The 21,690-nt window shown below is 35.3% G+C and overlaps 1 protein-coding gene and 1 long non-coding RNA gene across 12 annotated transcripts in view; one reads left to right on the top strand and one right to left on the bottom strand.

Annotated features, from left to right (window-relative positions):
* The window catches only part of TCF12 (transcription factor 12), a 377,037-nt gene that overhangs the window by 121,320 nt on the left and 234,027 nt on the right, over positions 1–21,690 (top strand). The window lies entirely within an intron of this gene.
* The window catches only part of LOC132669062 (uncharacterized), a 34,549-nt gene continuing 16,247 nt past the window's right edge, over positions 3,389–21,690 (bottom strand). The window contains exon 2 of the long non-coding RNA XR_009605971.3: positions 3,389–4,105. This is a non-coding gene — a long non-coding RNA (uncharacterized LOC132669062). The remainder of the gene's footprint in view (positions 4,106–21,690) is intronic.

The following is a 21,690-nucleotide window of genomic DNA, read 5'->3' as shown; positions in this document are numbered from 1 at the left end:
TGAAAACTATAATTATGTAGAAATTCATAGAACTGTACACCAAAAGGGAGGGAAATTCAGTTTTACTGTATGAGAATTTAATAAATAAAATAAAATTTGAAAGCAAGTCATATTATATTGTGGTGGTAATGTGGAATGTTTATTCAGCAGCGGTAAATCCTGGACTCCTTTGCCCTTGGGTATTACTGGTTCCATGGGGAATGTTTTAATCTTTTCCCTCTTTTCCCACCTTATCACTGAAGTGAGTAATTTGGTGTGAACACTGGTGGCAAGATGTTTAGTTTCTTTTTCTTCTTTTTAGAGCCACTCTTGGTGTGTAATAGTTTGTCTTATATTTTATTTTCTAAAGTGTAAAAGTTTCCTACTTAACTGCAAGGAACTGAAAGGACATGAACAACCGGAAGAAAGAAAGAAGGTTATTTTTTTTTTTAACTTAAGAGTATTTTATGGAATGTTAGTAAAAATTGGCAGCATTGCTTATTTAATCCTAAAAATGTGCCATTAATTAAATACCTGTACTTTCACAGCTCTGCAGACATTTGTCAGGGATTGTACAGGTTCAAAAGTAAACACTAGAATATCTATTAGGAAAGAGAAGAACTAGAAGTGGTTCAGAAATGGATCCCGTGAATTGACACTTAATCTGTAAATGCTATTTGCTGTCTAAAAGAATGCTTGACTAAAGCTGTTCGTCCTGAAGTTATTTAGTGATATGGTGATAGTGAAATTCAGGTATAAGTAATACATAATTTAAGTTTATTAGTGAGCTGTCTTGCATTATTGATCACCATGTTAGTTTGGTAGTTCCTGTTTGGATTTGCATACAGTTAGTAGTTCTTTAAGCAAATAGCTGCTCTTTTCTTGGGAAAACTTGGGTTACCTAAGTAATGCAAATTGAAATCGATAAAATTTTCAGGTTTTCTTGAGTTTCCAAGACTATTTTTTGCTGTTGTTAGTGTGTGAATAGAAGAATCTTTACTTTTCTGCTCTTCCTGTTAATTGATGGCTGGTTATCAGATGATTAGTGGACTTAACTATAAGGTACTGAAACTCAAGATAATTAAGTTGAGGGGCCCCTTGGGTGGCTCAGGTGGTTAAGCATCCAACTTTGGTTCAGGTCATGATCTTGTGGTTCACGAATTCAAGCCTCGCGTCGGGCTCTGTACTGTCAGCTCAGAGCCTGGAGCCTGCTTCGGATTCTGTGTCCCCCTCTCTCTCTGCCCCCACACCTGCTTGTGCAGATGATTAAGTTGATTGACTGCGTATCCTTATTCATTGCCTTTTTTTCTTTTTGTTCTTTTATATGTTTTGTCACTATAGTTGACCATTTCTGGGTGAGCAAGAAGAGGTTTTGGAGCTCAGCTCAAACTTTCCACTTGTGAAAGGGATTGTAATGTTTGAGAGGCAACAGTGAAATAGATAAAGTGTGGTTTTAAGATCATTTATGGATCTTATATGTTCATCTTTGTTTATGGATATGAATTATGCCGACGTAGAGAAAATTTTTTAATAAGAATATGTGTATATCTCTACATATACACACATATATGGATTTATAAGGGGATGTAAGTGGTTCATAAAGGATTTTCTCATGTAGGTATATTTTTCACTTCATACAACAGTACAGTGATTTTAGTAGTGCTAATATCACTATTTTATATATAAGGGACGAAGACTTAGAGTTTTAAATGACTTTCCCCAAACCATACTGATAATAAACAGTAAAATTGTGACTTGAATACAGAACTAGGATGTTGACTGCCAGCTCAACGTTATTTTCATTTCATAATACTGCCTTTAAAAAGCAGTGAGAATCTAAGTTACTATTTGAAAAAGGCTGTTGCCATTTTAAATTCCTTTTGCTGTGATTTCTGCTATTTTTAGGGACATAGTACCCTAGGTATTGTGTGGGTACCATAGGAGAAACCATATTTATACATAAAATATTTCCCTCAACATGTAAGTTTCCAGACCTCTGCACATGTGTTAGGGCATGATAATAATACTAATTAACATTTCCTGAGAGCTTTCTATGTGTACTTAACATGAATGATTTTATTTTGTTCTTATAGCCTCCCTCATGAGATAGGTACAGTTATTTTCCTTACTTACCAAATGAAGAAACAGAATCTTTGTTATCTAAGTAATTTATGTAAGGTAATATATGTACAGTAATGAATTAGAGATTGATTTCAAACTGTTAAAATGAGGGGTGCCTGGGTGGCTCAGTCGGTTAAGCGTCCGACTTCGACTCAGGTCACGATCTCGTGGTCCGTGAGTTCAAGCCCCGCGTCGGGCTCTGGGCTGATGGCTCAGAGCCTGAAGCCTGCTTCCGATTCTGTGTCTCCCTCTCTCTCTGCCCCTCCCCCGTTCATGCCCTGTCTCTCTCTGTCTCAAAAATAAATAAACGTTAAAAAAAATTCAAACTGTTAAAATGATAGAGTGTTTCCTGAAAGAGTAGTTTTACTCAAAAAATAATATGAAAAGTGTTTGCATTCAAGTCATATTACATACCAAAGTGCTTTGGATGGACTCTGAAAGGTATCTTAGATACCCTATCTTAGATAGGGGTTAAAATTTTCTTAATTTTCTAATTTGTTTATATTCTGGGGGGGGCGGGGGGGCACTGAAGATCCTGGCCTGACAGGATTAGAAAACTCCTAATTGGAATCTCATGGCATATTATTAAAGTGGGTCAAGATCAGAGTGTGAGAATACTTGACTGACAAATTGAGTAGTTTGGGGCTCTGAGGGACTCTTCAGTTATTTTGAAGCAGTGTTTGTGAGGTCTTCACTAAGTATGGCATGGAATGGATTAAATAGACCAGTGTTGAGGGTGATGAAGGCATTTTTATGTAGATAAAGACCTGGGTTAGGGAAATAATAGGAATGGAATAAAAGAGTTGGAAAGGAGCTCTTTTAAATGGCAGGCTGACTGTATTTTGTAATTTGACATTTACCTAGTCCTTGCATTTACCTGGGAGTAGAATTGTTGGGTTATGGTAATTCCATCTGTAATATTTTGAGGAACTGTCAGAGTATTTTCCAAAGTGCCTGGCACCATTTTACAGTATCACTGACCCAAGTATGAAGGTTCCAATTTCTCCAAATCCTGGCTAACAATTGTGATTATCTGCCTGTTTGATTATAGCCATTTTAGTGGCTGTGATTTGCATTTCTCTAATAGCTAATAATGATTTTGAACATCTTTTCATGGGCTTATTGGCTATCTGTGTTGTCTTCTTTGGAGAACTATCTTTTTAGATCATTTGCCCATTTAATAATTTTTTATTGAGTTATCATAGTTTTTTGTATATTCTAGATACAAGTCCCTTATCAGAGATAGGATTCTGTTGTCTTTTCAATTTTTTATTTTTATGATGTCCAGTTTACCTACTTTTTCTTTTATTGCTTGTGTTCCTTCTTGGTGTCACGTGTCAGAAAGACTTTTAAATGGTGCAGAGGAAAGAAAGCAGGAAGCCCTATATCACTTTCAGTCTGTGGAAGAATGTTTTTAGGCTTTACTTATAGTAAGTCATAGGATTTGGGCAGCTGCAAATAACTTGACTGTTGGGATCATGTGGTTTAATTAAGAGGAGAGGTCAGTTAATTAAGGGAAGAAGTCAATTGTTTCTCCATGGACAAAGAAGTAAAACTTTACAGCATGATCATTTTCTTAAATTGATGGCTGTGAGGTGATAAAATGTAAAGTAATAAAAACAAAATAGTTTAGAAAATGACTTCCTCTGTAGATTTTAAGGAATAGTACAGGCTACCTGACTGTAAGGTGGGTGGGAGGGCAGTGGAAGGGTGAAAGAATCCAGTGTGGGAATGAATTAAAGGAGAGACAGATAAAGAGGCAGTCCACATTGTCATTGTCTTATGATCATGTTGGGTCTTGGTAGCAATTCTGACTGCTTTGGAAGATTGTTTAATATTTTAGGTACATGTGTTCTCTATTTCTTTGTTTTTCTGATGCTGCAAGAAGTACCCTTGCTTTTAATGGACAAATTAACTGAAAGATTGAATCCATTTTCCCCCTCATTCTTATGAATATGTAGTTGATCTCTTCCTGCGCTGTCTCTTCTCACACATGTGAATATGCCTGTAATTTAAATAGACATGGCAGAAAGTCAGTATTCCTTATTTAGAAAGGACTTTATAGTGTTAAACACATGTTATTGAACCAAATCATATGGTATATCACTGTCAACAGTGTAATAAGATACAAGCCATGTTTATAAATTTATAAGTTATCTCTACACCCAATGTGGGGCTCAAACTCATGACCATGAAATCAACAGTCACATGCTCTAGCAACTGAACCAGCCACACACCCCTGTAATAAGCCATGTTTAAAACACATTGGTAGATTTTTAGGGGAAAGGAATGTCTATTACAAAATGGTATAGTCTTTAAAATGAATTAATATTACATTATGCATTCAAGCAAAACCAAAATTAATGAAAAATTTACATTTTAATTTTATTGGGAAGGGGTTAATAGCTATTAACTCACAATGTCTGATTAGGAAACTAGTGTGGGGAAAGCTGTTAATAACAGAAAAGTGTCTTGAGTACTATTTTGCTTTACTCACAGTTTGAGTTTGGGGGATCTACTGTTTCAGCTCTCTAGAGCTATATCACCTACATAAAAATCTACTTTCATGTCTGCCTTCTTGCCAAAGCATGTCCGTCCCTTAATTAGGAAAGGATAATTAAAATATAACTTGTATGGAAATAAAAAAGACACACCATGGAGTTTATCTAAAATATTTTCATTCTTTTAAAGAAGCAATTTTGTTACCTTTCATTGGAAACTGCTACTTTAGGAGCAAGGGAAAGGAAGATTAGGAAGATTCATAGTTTTCTTTAGCTAGTCGTTCAGTATATTGAAGACCAGGAGGTAAAACCTAGAATTGTATTAAAGTACAGTGGCTCCTTGGATACATGAAAGTGTGCGTATGTCTTGTATTCTACAGTAGATTGAGAGTTAGGACACTGAGTAAGTGATTTAGCCTTTCTGGCGTGGTGTGTGTGTGTGTGTGTGTGTGTGTGTGTGTGTGTGTGTGTTTGTGTGTTTGTGTTTTCCAATGTGTAAACAAGGAAAGAGGAAAATGTACTCCATATTCTATGATTTCTGTGGTGAAGTACCTTGCCTAGCTCTTAATTGTTAAATGATTGCCTACCCTCACCCTCCTATGCTCCTGACACACGTATAACCAGCTTCAGTGTTTAGGCCAGACTACTTGGTATGATTTTATGTTTGTTCTGGATCTTTAATTCACAAAAATTTATCTAAAATTTTTTAGTCCTTTTTATTTTAATTAAGATGTCTCAAAGTACATTGTAGACTGTCTTCTAGTATGTTAGGGTTGAGTGGACCTATTCATGTTCACCTCTCTGGGTAATTGATGATTTCATGGAGAGTTCACTAATGACTAATACCATGTAAACAGACTTTGAGGTTTTTTTTTCTTACATATTTGCCCATATTGAAACTCATGTGTTACTTTACCTCATTTAGGAGGCTCTATGAAATATTCAAGCAGTCACCTTAGCATTTTGTTAGCCAGAGTTACTGCACTGTTTTTTGTACACCTAGCCATTAAAGTTGGTTTCCCTGTCCAGATTATGCATCTTTTCTGATCAGTGCAGAATCCATTTATACTTCTCCATCTATTTCAGCAAATGTTTTTACTCTCCTTGGTTTTGTTGTCTGTCAGCCCTTTAAGCAGGACAAGAAATATCCTTTATACAATCATAACTTAGGCTTTTGTTTTTACTGTTGCTTTGAACAGTCCATATCATAGAATATTTTTAAAGTCTTCAAAAAGAAAAATATTGCAGCATTATTTACAGTACTCAAACAGTGGAAGCATCCCAAGGGGCCATTGACAGATAAATGGATAAAGATGTAGTGTGTGTGTGTGTGTGTGTGTGTGTGTGTGTGTGTGTGTGCGCGCGCGCGCGCGCGCATGCATACATGCATTTGTATACATACATATATACACACACAATGGAATATTACTCAGCCATGAAAAAGAATGAATTCTTGGTATTTGAAACAATATGCTTGGAGCTAGAGAGTATAATGCTAAGTGAAGTCAGTCAGAGAAAGACAAATACTATATGATCTCACTCATATGTGGAATTTAAGAAACAAACCGAATGAACAAAGGAAAATTGTGTGCAAGAGAGAGAGCGAGAAACCAAGAAATAGACTCTTAACCACAGAGAATAAACTGGTAGTTACCAAAAAGGAGGTGGGTGGAGGGAAGGGGGAAATAGGGAATGGGGATTAAAGACTACACTTATCATGCTGGGGGAAAGAAAAGAATAAAGAATAAATAAATTAAGCCCAAGAGTTACTTTTGACATTATATTTACCCCTCAGGAGGAAATCTAAGAGAGATTGGTCTTGTGTCTTTCTCCTTCCTGTCCTTCCCCATCCCCACCTCAATAAACTTTGTTCCCTGGCTGTCTGTGGATTATGCTTGATTATTGAATCAGTGGACTTTCTTTGTTCCAGATCAGCTTTATAAGAATCATGAACCAATTAATCTGTACAGTTTCAGGCTTTCTTTTGCACCTTCTTAAGGACAAGTAGAGTTATTAATCTGCCTTCCTTCTGACACAGTAGTTACTGATCACTAAGTAGTCACAGTTCTTTGAGATTGTGAAGTCATGGTTAGTTGTCATTCAGACTTAGTTATTTCTTTGTATTGTATCAATTATCTTTATTACTTTTTGATCTAGTATCTTTAACTTCTGCTTTAAAAATTGTATCTTTCTTGATCAACTTCTCCAATAAATATGGAAACATGAAATGCATGAGTATCTCTTCTCACTTTATTCCCTGAATGAAACTTTTATTATTAAAATACTTTTTTAAAAGTTCCTTGCACTATGATTCCCAGGCTCCTTTCAGGAGCCTTATTTTCTTATAAGATGCACTCTTTTCTCCATGAAAATGTGATTGTATCAGTTCTTATTTATTATCTGTCCTTCATAGAATAAATTTTTAGTGCAAGTAAGTAGCAAAAAATTCTGAACCATTAATTTCTTGTTCACTCTACATTCCTGATTTTGTTTATAACACGGACTGTATATTTGATTGTAGAGCCTATTTTGACATAATGCATGATAGCTTTTCATATTTTAAATTAATGATATTTAGTAACAAATTGATTCTTCCCCCATTTGTCTTTACCAGTGGATTCAGTATTCAAAGAGAGCTCTTTGGCAAGTGCATAACCTGACTGAAATGTCAGGGAACAGATGGAAAGGAGTTCCATAGGAACTGAGTTTGACTTTCTGAAAAATAGCTTTACTGGCTTTTCTCCCCTCCAGAAGTGATATGAATAAGAGCTCAACCTTCAAATGAAAGAACAGCTGTTTTTAGGTTTGTATTCAGTGGGGGATAAAAGCCCTTTCATATAAAGTCTTAGCCCAATGATTGATTTATTTTTGAAGGGCTGTGAGTTCTCAGAACATCGAGAATATCTCACAATCAGATGTAAGTACAAGAACATAGTTCATAGCTGGGAAAAGTCTTTTGAATTTTCCTAATGAAATTCCTGCCTTGATTAGGATGAAAAATTGCATTTAGGATAATTAACTTACTCATAATATGAATATGAAGGAAACTAAGTATATTCATGATAATATAAATGTGTATTATAAAAGTTATTATAGTCAAGTTCTCTGCTTATGTGTAGGTAGGATATCCATACAGATTTTCAAGTTTCACCATAAAGTACTGAAGATCAAATTCACAGTGTTTTGTAAGTGGTATTTAAATTATTGATCCACTGCATGATCCATTTAGGTGAATCTATCCTGAGTCTTTCAAGTATTAACTGTAACAAATTAAGCTATCATTTTCACAGTTACATGATGAATTTGAGGCAGGAGACTCTACCTGACATAAAGTACTTTTGTATTAGACAGAGCTAAAAATACATTGGAAGAAAACAAAGGTGAAGAGAAAGATGGGCTTTTTGGCAGCCAAACAAATTTAGCTCTGACTGTTGGGGTCATCTCTGATTACTTAACTTTTAATACATTAAAATTGTATGTGATCTTCATGATGAATCTTCTGTGTGTACCATTGAACCAAATAGTTCTTTCTCTTATTTGCTTTTACATCTTTAGGTGGGGAAATCAGGTGCTGTGTTTCTGTGTGTGTGTGTTTCTGTGTGTGTGTGTGTGTGTGTGTGTGTGTGTGTGTGTGTGTGTGTGTGTTTTGTTTTTGGGTTCACATAAGCATAATTTGCAAGACTTCTGCCATGGTAGGAATTAATTGTGGTGATGGAAACTGAAATGTTGTTTCATGCTAATTTTATAATGTGTATATACTGCAGAAGTTAGACAAAGGAACTAAGTTAAACAAAGATCTAGAGGTACTGCCAAACCTAAAAACAACAATGGCACAAAGAAGAGAACAGAATGCAGGGTCCAAAGCCAACAAAATCCAAATGTAAATTTGCTAGTTGACAGGCATCACATGTAAATGGGCTTATTTTGGCAACTGTTGGAGTTAAATACAAAAGACATCACTTATACATAAGCAAAAGTAATTGAGGGCGTTTTTGGGGGTAATTTTTAAAGAAAATGGTCTTTCGAAATTTATAGTAGCCATTTAGTTTGTATGAAGAATGCTGCCTTTCACTTTTGTTAAAATCCATTTATTGTTTTACTTAATCCCATTACTAGCGTACTGTCTTTCTTCATATTCATTAAAGTTATTTTGGGTGACACAAGAAGAAGACATGGCTATTACATCAAAAGTTTACTGAATACATTTTGTTGTAAGTCTTGGATTGGGGCCCATAGGATCTGCTATGTTTGCAGTGTATTTTATATTGTAACTTTAATTGCCATTTTCCAACCCTTGCCTGTGTGGCATTTACTTGATGTAATTACAAAAATGCCTTTTACCTTATTTTATGGCAAGGGATAAAATTAAAAAAAATGAATCCCTAGCTGGTTACAAGTCTGACTCAGTTGTAGCTCATCAGGTGGCCGTGGAGAAAGGGAAACACAAGTAGGAAGATCTCTTCAAAGATAAAATTAAGGAATGAAAACAGATCATTCTTACAGAAATAAAAAGATCTAAGAAATGGTTATCACTTTTCTTTATGTTCAGAAAACAGTGATTTCGCCCCCCGTAGGATGGGGTTATTTACATATGAATATTTTTCCTTACAAGTTATTAGGTGTTCTTTTTTCTTTTAATTGTGGTAAAAAAAAAAAAACCCATAGTTAACATTAGATATACTCTCTTAGCAAACTTTCAAGTGTACTGTACAGTACTGTTAACTGTATGCTCTTTGTTGCATAGCAGATCTCTAGAACTTTTTCATCACGCATGACTGAAACTCTGTACCCATTAAACAACACCCCATTCCTTCCCCTGGCCATTGGCAACCATCATTCTACTTCCTGTATTTGTGAATTTGGTTACTTTATATCTCATATAAATGGATTCATGCAGTATTTGTCTTTTCTGTGAGTCACTTATTTCACTTAGCATAAGGTTCATCTATGTTGTAACCTAAGAAAAGACCTTTGTTTTTTAAGGCTGAATAATATTCCATTGGATGAATATACTGCATTTTCTTTATCTGTTCATCCACTGATGGATATTTGTTATCTCTTAGCTATTGTGAATAATGCTGAAGTGAACATGAGAGTAAGTGCAAATATCTCTTCAAAATCCTGTCTCTAGTTCTTTCGGATAAATAACTTGAAGTGGTATTGCTAGATCATATGGTAGTTCTATTTTTAATTTTTTTGAGGAACCTCCATACTGTTTTCCACAGTGGCTGCACCATTTTACATTCCCACCTACAGTGTACAAGGTTCCAATTTCTCCAGATCCTCACCTATACTTTTTTTGTTTATTGTTTTTTGTTTGTTTTCTGTAATGGCCATCCTAACAGTTGTGAGGTGATACCTAATTGTGGTTTTGATTTGCATTCCTTTGATGATTAATGATGTTAAGAATTTCATATCTGTATCCTTCTCTCTCTGCCCCTCCTCTGCTTGTGTTCTCTCTGTCACAAAAAATAAATAAACATATTTGGCTATCTGTATGTGTTCTTTGGAGAAATTTGGTGTTCTTAATTCATTTAAGAGAATATTTAAGAGGTATCTGGGTGGCTCAGTCAGTTAAGCATCTGACTTTAGGTCAGGTCATGATTCCATGGTTCCTGAGTTCCTGATTCCATGGTTCCATCAGGCACTGTGCTGACAGTAGAGAGCCTGCCTCGGATCCTCTGTCTCCCTCTCTGTCCCTTCCCCCTTCTCTGCTTCTCCCCTTCTCTCCACCCCTCCCTTGTGCACAGTCTCTCTCAAAAATGATAAACAAAATATTTTTTTAAATTTAAATTTAAAATTTTTAAAAAGAGGAATATTTAAGTCACTGAAATGTCAGTGAAGTAAAAGATACTGAATTTCTTGAAGTTTTTTTGTAATTGTATTTGAGTTATATGTAATTGAGAGAGAATATTTAAATGTATGTTAAACTGGAAGTAGTTCTGTATTTATTTGCTCAGCGATTGCTTTTAGTTTAGCTTACATTTTCTCAAAAAAAAAACCCCTTATTTTTAAATTCTATAAAATTATTTTAAAATTTTCAAATAATATAAACTCCTTTTAGAAAAGTTGAAAAATGATAAAAAGGAAAACAATAAGAATCCAACTTTTCACATGAAGCTATTAAACACTTTTTGTATTTCTTCCAGTTTTTCCCCCTGAGGCATTACAGTTACCATGATGAATATGCAGTTTGTACCTTGATTTTTTTACTTTAAACTATGATGGAAAGAAAATTTTTATTAAAAGAAGCTTAACTGATAAAAGGAAAATAAAGTAGAATGATTTTGTATATTCAAATTGGATACTTTCAAATTGGAAACAAAGAAAAAGCTTTTAAATAAAATGAGAAAAGTGAAAAAGCAGAGATGATAGGTGTTGAAATCCTTAAACTAAGAGGAGTAACTGGGAAATAGTAATTGAATTATTGCATGTATATCATCTTGGAAATATAAGTCAGAACACATTATAATAAGTCTGTGCTATAATGAGCCATATGACTACTGGGTTTTAAATTTGTTAAGAATTTACCTGCGGATTTTTTTTTAAGTGTGGTTTAACACTTCTTACACTGTAATTTAGTTACAGTTGACCCTTGAACAACACAGGTTTCAGTTGTTTGAGTCCACTTATATGTGGATCTCTTTCAGTCAATATAGTACAATACTTAATCTCACGATTTTCTCAATAAAATATTCTTTTCTCTAGCTTACTTTATTATAAGAATAAAATATAATACATATAAAAATGTGTTAATCGACTGTGTTATCAGCAAGTCTACCTCTGTTAACAGTAAAGCTGTTAAGTTCTTAGGGAATCAAAAGTTATACACGGATTTTTGACCATGTAGGTAGTTGGTGCCCCTATTCCCTCCCACCCTCTCCATGCCATTCAAGGGTCAACTATATTTTTATTCCAATGAACTTCTTGTTCATTAGAGAAACTCTTCCAGGGCATATATTCTTGTTGAATGAATCATCATGCTCAGATAGAGTTCCAGCTTTGTGACTGATTCACCTTACTAATATTTCTTCTTTTCTAACTATTCTAATATTTTTATCAGTCTTGCTTTTATACATTTTTTTCTGGCCAGAATTAAATGCCTCTAACTTTACTGTGTTAGAATTAAAGCTTTCATTCTGACTTTAATTCACATGTGATTTTCAGGTTAGTTTCTTTTACAGAACTATTTTTAAGGCCACATCTTCTGCTTGGAAATAATGCAGTATTTTTAAAGGTTCATAGATTTATTATGTTTTCAATACAAATACATGTCTTGAGGCCTGTGGATATAAAATGTAAAGAAGTATGTAAGGGGGGTAACTTCATCTGTTTATTGACTTTAACTTGATCATTTGTGGTGCTGATGCCTATTACACATACGATATAAAATGCCAAGTGAAAGAAACATGATGAGGAAGTGAATGACCAAGTATGATTCCTCACTCAGAGTAGTTACTTGGTAAATGCTTCTTGAATAGAAATTGGGAAATTGGGAAACAGATATAATTAATGACATAATGATAATATTTGCTGTCATGTGTTACCTTAATCTTTTTAAACAACCCACTGAAACTTTGCAGGGAAAGGGTTTTGTGAGGATAGTTAATTGTAAACTTAGGAACTACTACATGCAAGATTTCCAGGCATTTTTGTATGCTGTCTCATTTAAGTAGGCAGAGCCAGTGTTACTGGATTTTCACAAATGAGAAAACTCAAGCAAAGAAAAAGATGTTCCGTTCAAGTCATACATCTTGAACTATGCTTGGCCTACTACCTCAAATCGTATTTTTCACCCCCATAGTATGAAGATACTATTTCCTTTTTATTTTCTAGGTTTGTATTCTCATAAAAGTGGGGAAACCAACATTGATTTGGCATGAACTTAAATGTTTTTGCAGTCTGATTATCTTTGCAGTATAACCCAGATGTACTTTATGGTTAGGTTTTTAAAGATGACATGATTTACTGTAAGTAATTAGTCATTCCTACTGAGGATTTCTAAACACAGAAAATAATTGCTTCAGCAGGTTATCAGTATTCCAGTCAGAGAGGAAGAAGCAGTACCACAAATGGGAAATCCAACTTAGATTCAGTCACTTCATTAAGCATCAGATACCTGCCTTCCCCAATTTTACTCAATGGCAAGATTGTTAGATGAGTTGTCTGACAATGAGAATGAAAAGGCCTTTTCTGAAGTTTCAAACAGCTTACATTTATTGGGCATTTACTATGTGACAGATACTGCACTAAGTGCCTTGCAAGTATCATCTCATTTCATTTTCACTTAGGCTGTAAGTTATGTACTGTTATCAACCTCCATTTTTTTGAGGAAGAGCGTCTTTTTTTTAATGTTTATTTATTTTTTGTGACAGAGAGAACACAAGCAGAGGGGGGGCAGAGAAAGAAGGAGACAGAGAATCCCAAGCAGGTTTCGCAATGTTGGTGCAGAGCCTGATGCAGGGCTCAAACCCACAAACTCTGAGATCATGACCTGAGCCAAAATCAAGAGTCAGATGCTTAACCCACTGAGCCACCCAGCTGCCCCTTGGAAGAAACAGTCTTAACAGAGTCGTCATATGCCTAGTAAATGGAAAAGTCAGGGATTGTACTTGGATCCAGCTAGACTGTAAAGCAAATTTTCCTGCTATGGCTTTGATAGTTACAGTTTATGTATTGTGTCTGCTTTGTTGAGTTGAAAAGACAGACTGATGAGAGAAATTGAGGGGAAGTCAGCTAGATCCACTCCTAAACTTCTGGAATAAATACATTAAATGTTATAATATGTCAGATTTTCTTCACATTCTCAGTAAATATCTTTCCCTTAAATGTACAGTTCACTGAGCTTGATAAACGTATACACACCCATCAATCCAAGGGAGATATTGAGAGGCTTTCCTGGGACAGCAGGAGAATTGAAAGCCAACCTGATCAAAGAGGAATGATGTTTTGAAAAAAGTCAGAAGAAGAAACTAGACCACGGGTTCATATATTAAAAAGAGGTGGGAGGAATACCAAACAACGAAGATATTTGATATTGTGTATGGATATAGAATTGGGTAAATCAATACAGTTCAAGTCTTTCCACTTTGAGACTGACAAGGGGGGGATAGATAACACCACTTAGAATTGAGTGTGTTCGTTTGATGAGTTGATAGAAAACACAGATTTGTTTTTAATTACTGTGAAATCAAAGTATAGTGATTTTTTTCATTCCTCTTCTCTGCTAAAGTACCTCTGAACAATTTATAAGGTCATATGTATCCATCTATTCTCTCTTGTTATGAATAATTGAGGAGGTCAAGAATCCAAGTCTAGTTCCTTGCTCTTGGGCAAAAATATATTTAAATTGTGCATTTCATCTTTACAGATTCTTTGGGTTGAAGGTTTTAGGCGTTTTACTGGGAAAATGATGGCTAACTCACCCAAACTCACTCAGAACAAAGTCAGAATGAATGGGGTTCCTGCTTTAGGAAATATTGCCAACTAAAAATATTTTACCAGCATTTTACTGTTGACCACTTTTTCCATAGGATTTCAAAGACTTAAAGGTATTTTAAATGATACTTTAAAAATATTTTAAATGATACTCAGCAGTACAGTTTATTTTATCATAGATGTTTATAAAATAAAATTGTGAAATTCTAGACCTCCATCTGTATATCAAGGTTACCAAAGAAGTAGGTCTATAAACAGTTGCATTAGGTTAGTTTCATTTCTATTTATATCTTGATTATCATCTTATTTTCAAAAAGACTGAACAAGATAATGATGTCATATACTTAAAACTGTTTTAAAATAATAAATTGAATAATTTAATGGAGATACTTAATATAATAAATTGTAATGGAGGTAAGTGACCACAAGTTGACTGGGTTATGGAGAACATTGCCTTGAGCAGAAATTGAAGGTCATCTTTTAGGAATGAGAAGTAGTATCTTGCTGCAGTAGCACAAAAGCATTACTAAAGTATTCTTCATTTCCCTCCCTGCTGTGCTTTGTGGATCGTGAAGGCAAACAAATATTTCTGAAAATTTTATAAACAAAACTTTATCCTTAGCTGAAAAAAACCTTCCTCTTGAATACTGGTTGCACGCGCCCACACACACACACGTTTTTTGTTTTTAATTTTTTTTTAACGTTTTTTAAATTTATTTTTGAGACAGAGAGAGACAGAGCATGAGCAGGGGAGGGGCAGAGAGAGAGGGAGACACAGAATCCGAAGCAGGCTCCAGGCTCTGAGCTGTCAGCACAGAGCCCGACGCGGGGCTCGAACTCAACAGACCGCGAGATCATGACCTGAGCCGAAGTCGGACGCTCAACTGACTGAGCCACCCAGGCGCCCCCACACACGTTTTTTAAGTAGCCTTCAAGCCCAGCGCAGAGCCCAGTGTGGGGCTTGAACTCACAACCCTGAGATCAAGACCTGAGCTGAAAGCAAAAATCTGTTGCTTAACTAACTGAGACACCCACGCACCCCAAAACACATGGTTTTAAACATCAATTTTTCTACCTTTGACTTGCATTAAATTTTCAGAAGTAACTATGTATTTACTGTCTCATCTTTTAATTTTAGTTTACTTCCTGAATGTAATTGGATGGATTTACCAACTTAAGGCCACCATTCGTATTCTTTCAGTGAAGTTGTAACCATGGCGAAAGACCAAATCTTCTTTACTGTTTTGTAAAAGGCTTGCATTTGCTGTCATTTATGTAGGTTTTAGTACATCATTTTGGTTTGTACTAACTTAACATTGTTAGTGAACATAATTTGCTACTATTTATTTTACTTATTTGTGTATCCTTTATCCTCTGGAAACCTACAAATTTATAGTTAAACGTGCACAGAACCATATGTACTCATAAGGCGGTAAAATTCACTTTTAATCTGATATTGATTTAAAATAATATTTCACTTTTCACATGTAAATAGCCTTCATGCATTAATTCTTCAGAAACCTCTGAAAGAATTAACCATCTGAACAATGTTTTTTAGGCTCTTTGTATAGTTCTTCGGAGCATAATTTTTTTTTTTTTTTTAATTTTTTAATATATGAAATTTACTGTCAAATTGGTTTCCATACAACACCCAGTGCTCATCCCAAAAGGTTCCCTCCTCAATACCCATCACCCACCCTGCCCTCCCTCCCACCCCCCATCAACCCTCAGTTTGTTCTCAGTTTTTAACAGTCTCTTATGCTTTGGCTCTCTCCCACTCTAACCTCTTTTTTTTTTTTTCCCTTCCCCTCCCCCATGGGTTTCTGTTATGTTTCTCAGGATCCACATAAGAGTGAAACCATATGGTATCTGTCTTTCTCTGTATGGCTTATTTCACTTAGCATCACACTCTCCAGTTCCATCCATGTTGCTACAAAAGGCCATATTTCATTTTTTCTCATTGCCACGTAGTATTCCATTGTGTATATAAACCACAATTTCTTTATCCATTCATCAGTTGATGGACATTTAGGCTCTTTCCATAATTTGGCTATTGTTGAGAGTGCCGCTATAAACATTGGGGTACAGGTGCCCCTATGCATCAGTACTCCTATATCCCTTGGGTAAATTCCTAGCAGTGCTATTGCTGGGTCATAGGGTAGGTCTATTTTTAATTTTCTGAGGAACCTCCACACTGCTTTCCAGAGCGGCTGCACCAATTTGCATTCCCACCAACAGTGCAAGAGGGTTCCTGTTTCTCCACATCCTCTCCAGCATCTATAGTCTCCTGATTTCTTCATTTTGGCCACTCTGACTGGCGTGAGGTGGTATCTGAGTGTGGTTTTGATTTGTATTTCCCTGATAAGGAGCGACGTTGAACATCTTTTCATGTGCCTGTTGGCCATCCGGATGTCTTCTTTAGAGAAGTGTCTATTCATGTTTTCTGCCCATTTCTTCACTGGGTTATTTGTTTTTCGGGTGTGGAGTTTGATGAGCTCTTTATAGATTTTGGATACTAGCCCTTTGTCCGATGTGTCATTTGCAAATATCTTTTCCCATTCCGTTGGTTGCCTTTTAGTTTTGTTGGTTGTTTCCTTTGCTGTGCAGAAGCTTTTTATCTTCATAAGGTCCCAGTAATTCACTTTTGCTTTTAATTCCCTTGCCTTTGGGGATGTGCCGAGTAAGAGATTGCTACGGCTGAGGTCAGAGAGGTCTTTTCCTGCTTTCTCCTCTAAGGTTTTGATGGTTTCCTGTCTCACATTCAGGTCCTTTATCCATTTTGAGTTTATTTTTGTGAATGGTGTGAGAAAGTGGTCTAGTTTCAACCTTCTGCATGTTGCTGTCGGAGCGTAATTTTAAATATATGATAGCATGATAATGTTTACATTGGTAATGATCAATTATTTTATTTCATATTGCCAGTCCCAAAATTGGGGAAAAAGAGATATTCATTGTGGGAATCAATAATATTTGAAAGGTAATGGAAAGATAGGGCTTGGGTTTGTACTTTTTTTTTTAATGAAAAAAGTGTCCAGATGTTTGCCTTCCATTGCTTCAACAAAGACTTAACTGCTACTTTATAGCACATCAGTATATCATCCTTGCCACATGAGTGTGGACTTCTATTTGAACTTCAAATAACATCTTTTTCTTTCCTGGCCTCTAGTATGGGGGCGGCGGGGGGGGGGTGGCAATTGCTACGGGTACCCACTACTGTTTCAAATGCTGTAGCGTGACTCATACTATTCCTTGTTTTTAAAATTAAATCTTCTGTCTCTCTTCATTCCAAGTTGTACTTTGTTAGTATTTAATTCTGGGGTGTTTTGGGGAGAGAGGGGGTTCAGAATAGGAGTATAACATTTTTTAAAGCACATAGTGGGAGGAGGGGGGATAGAATTTACATACAGTGAAATAAATGGATCTTAAATATACATTTCAGTGAACTTGATAAATGTATACACACCTATATAATCAATACTTCAATCAAGATATAAAACATTTCTCTCATGCCATGTTGTGAATGCAGTGGAGTGCTTCCAGGATTGAACATTTATTTTTCAAGTTGCTGGAATGTTGCTGGACAACTCTCACCAGAGTCCCTTTTTTAAGAGTTGCCTTCTCCTGAAGGGGGCCATCTTGACCTTGTCATACCAGTCTTTGGGGGTAGTGTATATCCAATGGCTGCTCAGTGCAATGGTAGGGTAGGAGGAGAGGTATAAAGATCTTGGTCCACTTGCTGCAGTTGGAATAGTTCCTAGGGCCTGTTCAAGTTAAAGAACTCCCCATGTGTTGAGCTAAGACATTTTTTGATGTTGTATCACAATTCAATTTCTTCCTGTACTCACTTATGCTTCCTTCAACTCATCGTAGATGTTGAACATGAGAGCACTTCCCAGTGAACTTCATGAACACAAATATCCATCTAAGAGTCTGTTACCTGGGAAACTTTATGTGCAACACCTCATGTTAAGTGGTTAAGTTCTTGGCCCCTTCCAAACAACCCCTTATCTACCTAAACAACCATCATTCTTGTCTGATCACCTTAGGTTAGTATTGCCAGTTGTAGAACATTATGTAAATGGAATCATAATAGTATGTTCTCTTTTGTGTCTGGCTCTTTTGCTTAAAAGATTCATCCACGTTGGGTATAGTAGTTCGTTCTTACTGCTGAATAGCAGTGTTCTATTGCATTAATAAACTGTCATATATTTATCCGTTTAGGTGTCTGCAAACATTAGGACGGTTTTAAGTGTTTGGCTATTATGAATGAGGCTGCTATGAACAGTCTTGTGTAATTTAGTTTGTGAACATAAACATTTTTATTTCTCCTGGTAAGTATGAAGGGTAGAATCTCTCAGTTATAATATAGAAATGTTTAACTTTATAAAAAATTGCTAAAGAGTTTTTCAAAGTAATTTCACTATTTTATACTCCCAGCAATAATGTGTGAGAGTTCTAGTTGCTCTGTGATCTCTCCAGCACTTGGAACTTATTCATATGTTATATTTTGTTTTATCATGTTGTTATTTAATTTTTTTGTGCCTTGGTTCTTCTTTCCCTTCTGACTTCTTTTTGATTAATCAGCTGTGTTTTGTGTTCCATTTTAATTTCTCGAATGACTTTTTCGCTGTATTGCTTCGAATTGTTTTAAGGGTTGCTCTAGGGATTAAAGTATACACTCATCACAGTTTACATGTACTTTATATTTATATCAATGTAAAATTGAGAATCTTGAAAAGAATTAGTTCATTTACCCTTTTTTATTCTTTGTTATAAAAATGTTTAAAGCTTTCAAAACAACTTAATAGTTTCTACTTTAACAATCATATGCACTACAGAGAGAATTGAGGAAAAATAGCCGTTTATCCTTATGTAATTGCCATTTCTGTCCTTTCTTGTGGATCCAAGTTTTATCTGATATCATTTTTCTTCAGCATGAAACTTTAGTTAGTATTTCTTTTATTTCAGATCTCTGTGCAATTATTCTCAGATGACTTCTTTTCTTCTTAGAATTATAATAATGTCATTTTATTGGCTCTGGCCTCCATTGTTTCTGATGAGTGGCAAGCTTTTATTTATATGATTTTCCCCTTATGTAATTTCTCTTTCTTCCCTCTGGTTGAATTCAAGATTTCTTTCTTTGTGTTTGTATTCAGCATTTTTATGGTATTGGTGACATTTGCTTTGTATTTTTCCTCCTTAGAGATTGCTAAGGTTATTGGATCTGCATGCAGTCAGTGATATTTTTCACTGATTTGGGGAAATTTTGCAATTTTTCCCCCAGATGTATATTCTACGCCATTTTCTCACTTATTTACTTCTCATATTCTAATTACATTCATTTTAGGCCATTTAACATTGTTTAACAGGTAGCTAAGGCTCTATTTTCTTTTTTCTACTTCATATTGAATAATTCTTTATTGATTTCTGTTCATTTTCATTTACAATTTCTTCTTCTGGCTCCAGTCCATTGTTTAGCTTATTCAGTGAATTTTTTTATTCAGATAATATATTTTAAAATTTTAGAATTTCCATTTTCAAATACACTTCCATTTTTTCTGCTGAGTGTCCATCTGATTATTCATTTTGACCATCTTTTTCTTAAAGTCTTTGAATACATAATAGCTGCTTTAAAATCCTTTGCTGCTTATTCTAGCGTCTGTGTCATCTTGAGGTATGTGTGTATGTAGTGTTCTTTCTAGGCTATAGGTCATATTTTTATTTCTCTCTGCCTCTGTTAAGTTTTTTATTTTATATTAGAAAATGTACAAGATGTATCATAGAGGTTTTAGTTTCTCTTCTGCAGAGGTTTGTTTTTGCTCTGGTAAGTAGTTACATTATTGGTCAATTATCTTGAGGCTTGGTTTTATGCTTTGTTAAAGCAGGTTTGTAGAAAGCCCAAATTATTTACCAAGCATCCCTAATTAGTTTCCTCTGTGGTACCAGCAGCTGAAATCCTTCTAGATGTTGCTTTCAGTCGGGTTTTTTGTATTGTCCCCTATGTTTATTTCATTTAGAGTTCAGCCAAGGATTTGAGGAGAGTTTAAATATAAATTTTTGGAACTTGCCCAACAGCAGCTTTATCCTTTCTGTGTTTCCCCTCCTTACTTTCTAGCCACACTGACATTCCCAAATTCTGTTTTCTGGCTTCCTAAGCTAAGAAGATAGTAGCTTTCTGCTTACTATTCAATCACACCACATGCCATGCTGACTGGAGTGTCTTCATTGGACCAGCCACATAGATTTGGATCTTATTCAGTGAATGTGTTTGTTGTTGTTGTTGTTTTTCCCCACTAATCAGATCCTCTCTAATTTCTGTCTACTTTTGCTCACTCTTCTTGCCTTCAAATAGTTGTTTTTAGGGGTACCTGGGAGGCTCCGTAGGTAAAGCATCCAACTCTTAGGCTTAGGTATAGGACATGATCTCATAGTTCATGAGTTCCAGCCCTGCATCAGGTTTTGCCCTGCCAGTGCGGGGCCTGCTCAGATTCTCTCTCTGCCCCTTCCCTGTTTGTGCTCTCTCAAATAAATGTAAAAAAGTTTAAATAGTTGCTTTAAAAATTTTTGTCCGTAGTTTATAATTGTTATTTTCAATTGAATACCTTAGGAAAATGGTCACTAAAACATTTTGTTCTTTAAAAGTTTATTTTTCACCCTGTACATATCCCTTGTACTACTACTTTTTCCCCCCCTTGTACTACTTCTTAGTCAACTACTTGAGAAGCAACCAACCACTGTCTTTATTTTAGCACTGTGATATTGTTTGTTCCGTTTTAGATCAACATATGAATGGAATCTTTTGTATTTGATTTCTTTTACTAAGCATAAAGTTACTGAGATTTATGCATGTTGTTGTATGTACCACTAGTCCATTTCTTTGTGTTCCTGAACAGTATTGCTTTGAATGAGCAAACTACACATCTTTTATTCTTGTTTTAAATTGATGGTCATCTGGATTGTTTCCAGTTTTAGCTATTATGAATAGTGCCCTTAATATTACTGTAAAGGTTTCTTTGTGACTGCTTTTTCTCACTTTATTTTGGGCAAGTACCTGAGGATAGATTGTTGTATCACAGGGTATATATGTTTTTATCTTTTAAAAAGAAACTGCCAATTTTCTAAACTGTAACATTTTACATGCCCACAGACAATATGTAAGATTGGTGTACAGATTTTATTTTTATGTCAAGATTATATTCTGTTGTTTAATGAAAGTCACTTTTAGTGTATATTTTTAATTGCTGATAAATAATTTTGATAAACACTCCTATATTTTTAAATTAAAAGTACTCTAAGGTAGAGGTTTCAAGAATGGTATGATTTATTTACATAGGCAGTGGCCAACTTTTCTAGCTAGTTTCCCATCTCCCACCCCCATCTAGTTTTAACAGCTCTAAAGGTGGATGCTGTGGTAAATTTTTGATCTAATTATTCATCTTTATAAGTTGTACATCTCTTTTTTTAATTTTTAATTTTAGAGAGTGAGAGCACACACAAGGGAGAAGGGCAGAGAGAGAGAGAGAATCTTAAATTAAGCAGGCTCCACTCTCAGTGCAGAGGCCAAAGTAGGGCTCAATCCTGCGACCCTAGGATCATGACCCAAGCTGAAACCAAGAGTCAGATGCTCAACCAAGTGAGCCATAGATATTCA

The sequence above is a fragment of the Panthera onca genome, chromosome B3, assembly GCF_046562875.1.
Source record: "Panthera onca isolate mPanOnc1 chromosome B3, mPanOnc1 haplotype 2, whole genome shotgun sequence".
Lineage (NCBI taxonomy): Eukaryota > Metazoa > Chordata > Mammalia > Carnivora > Felidae > Panthera > Panthera onca.
This window is presented reverse-complemented; position numbering and strand designations above follow the sequence as displayed.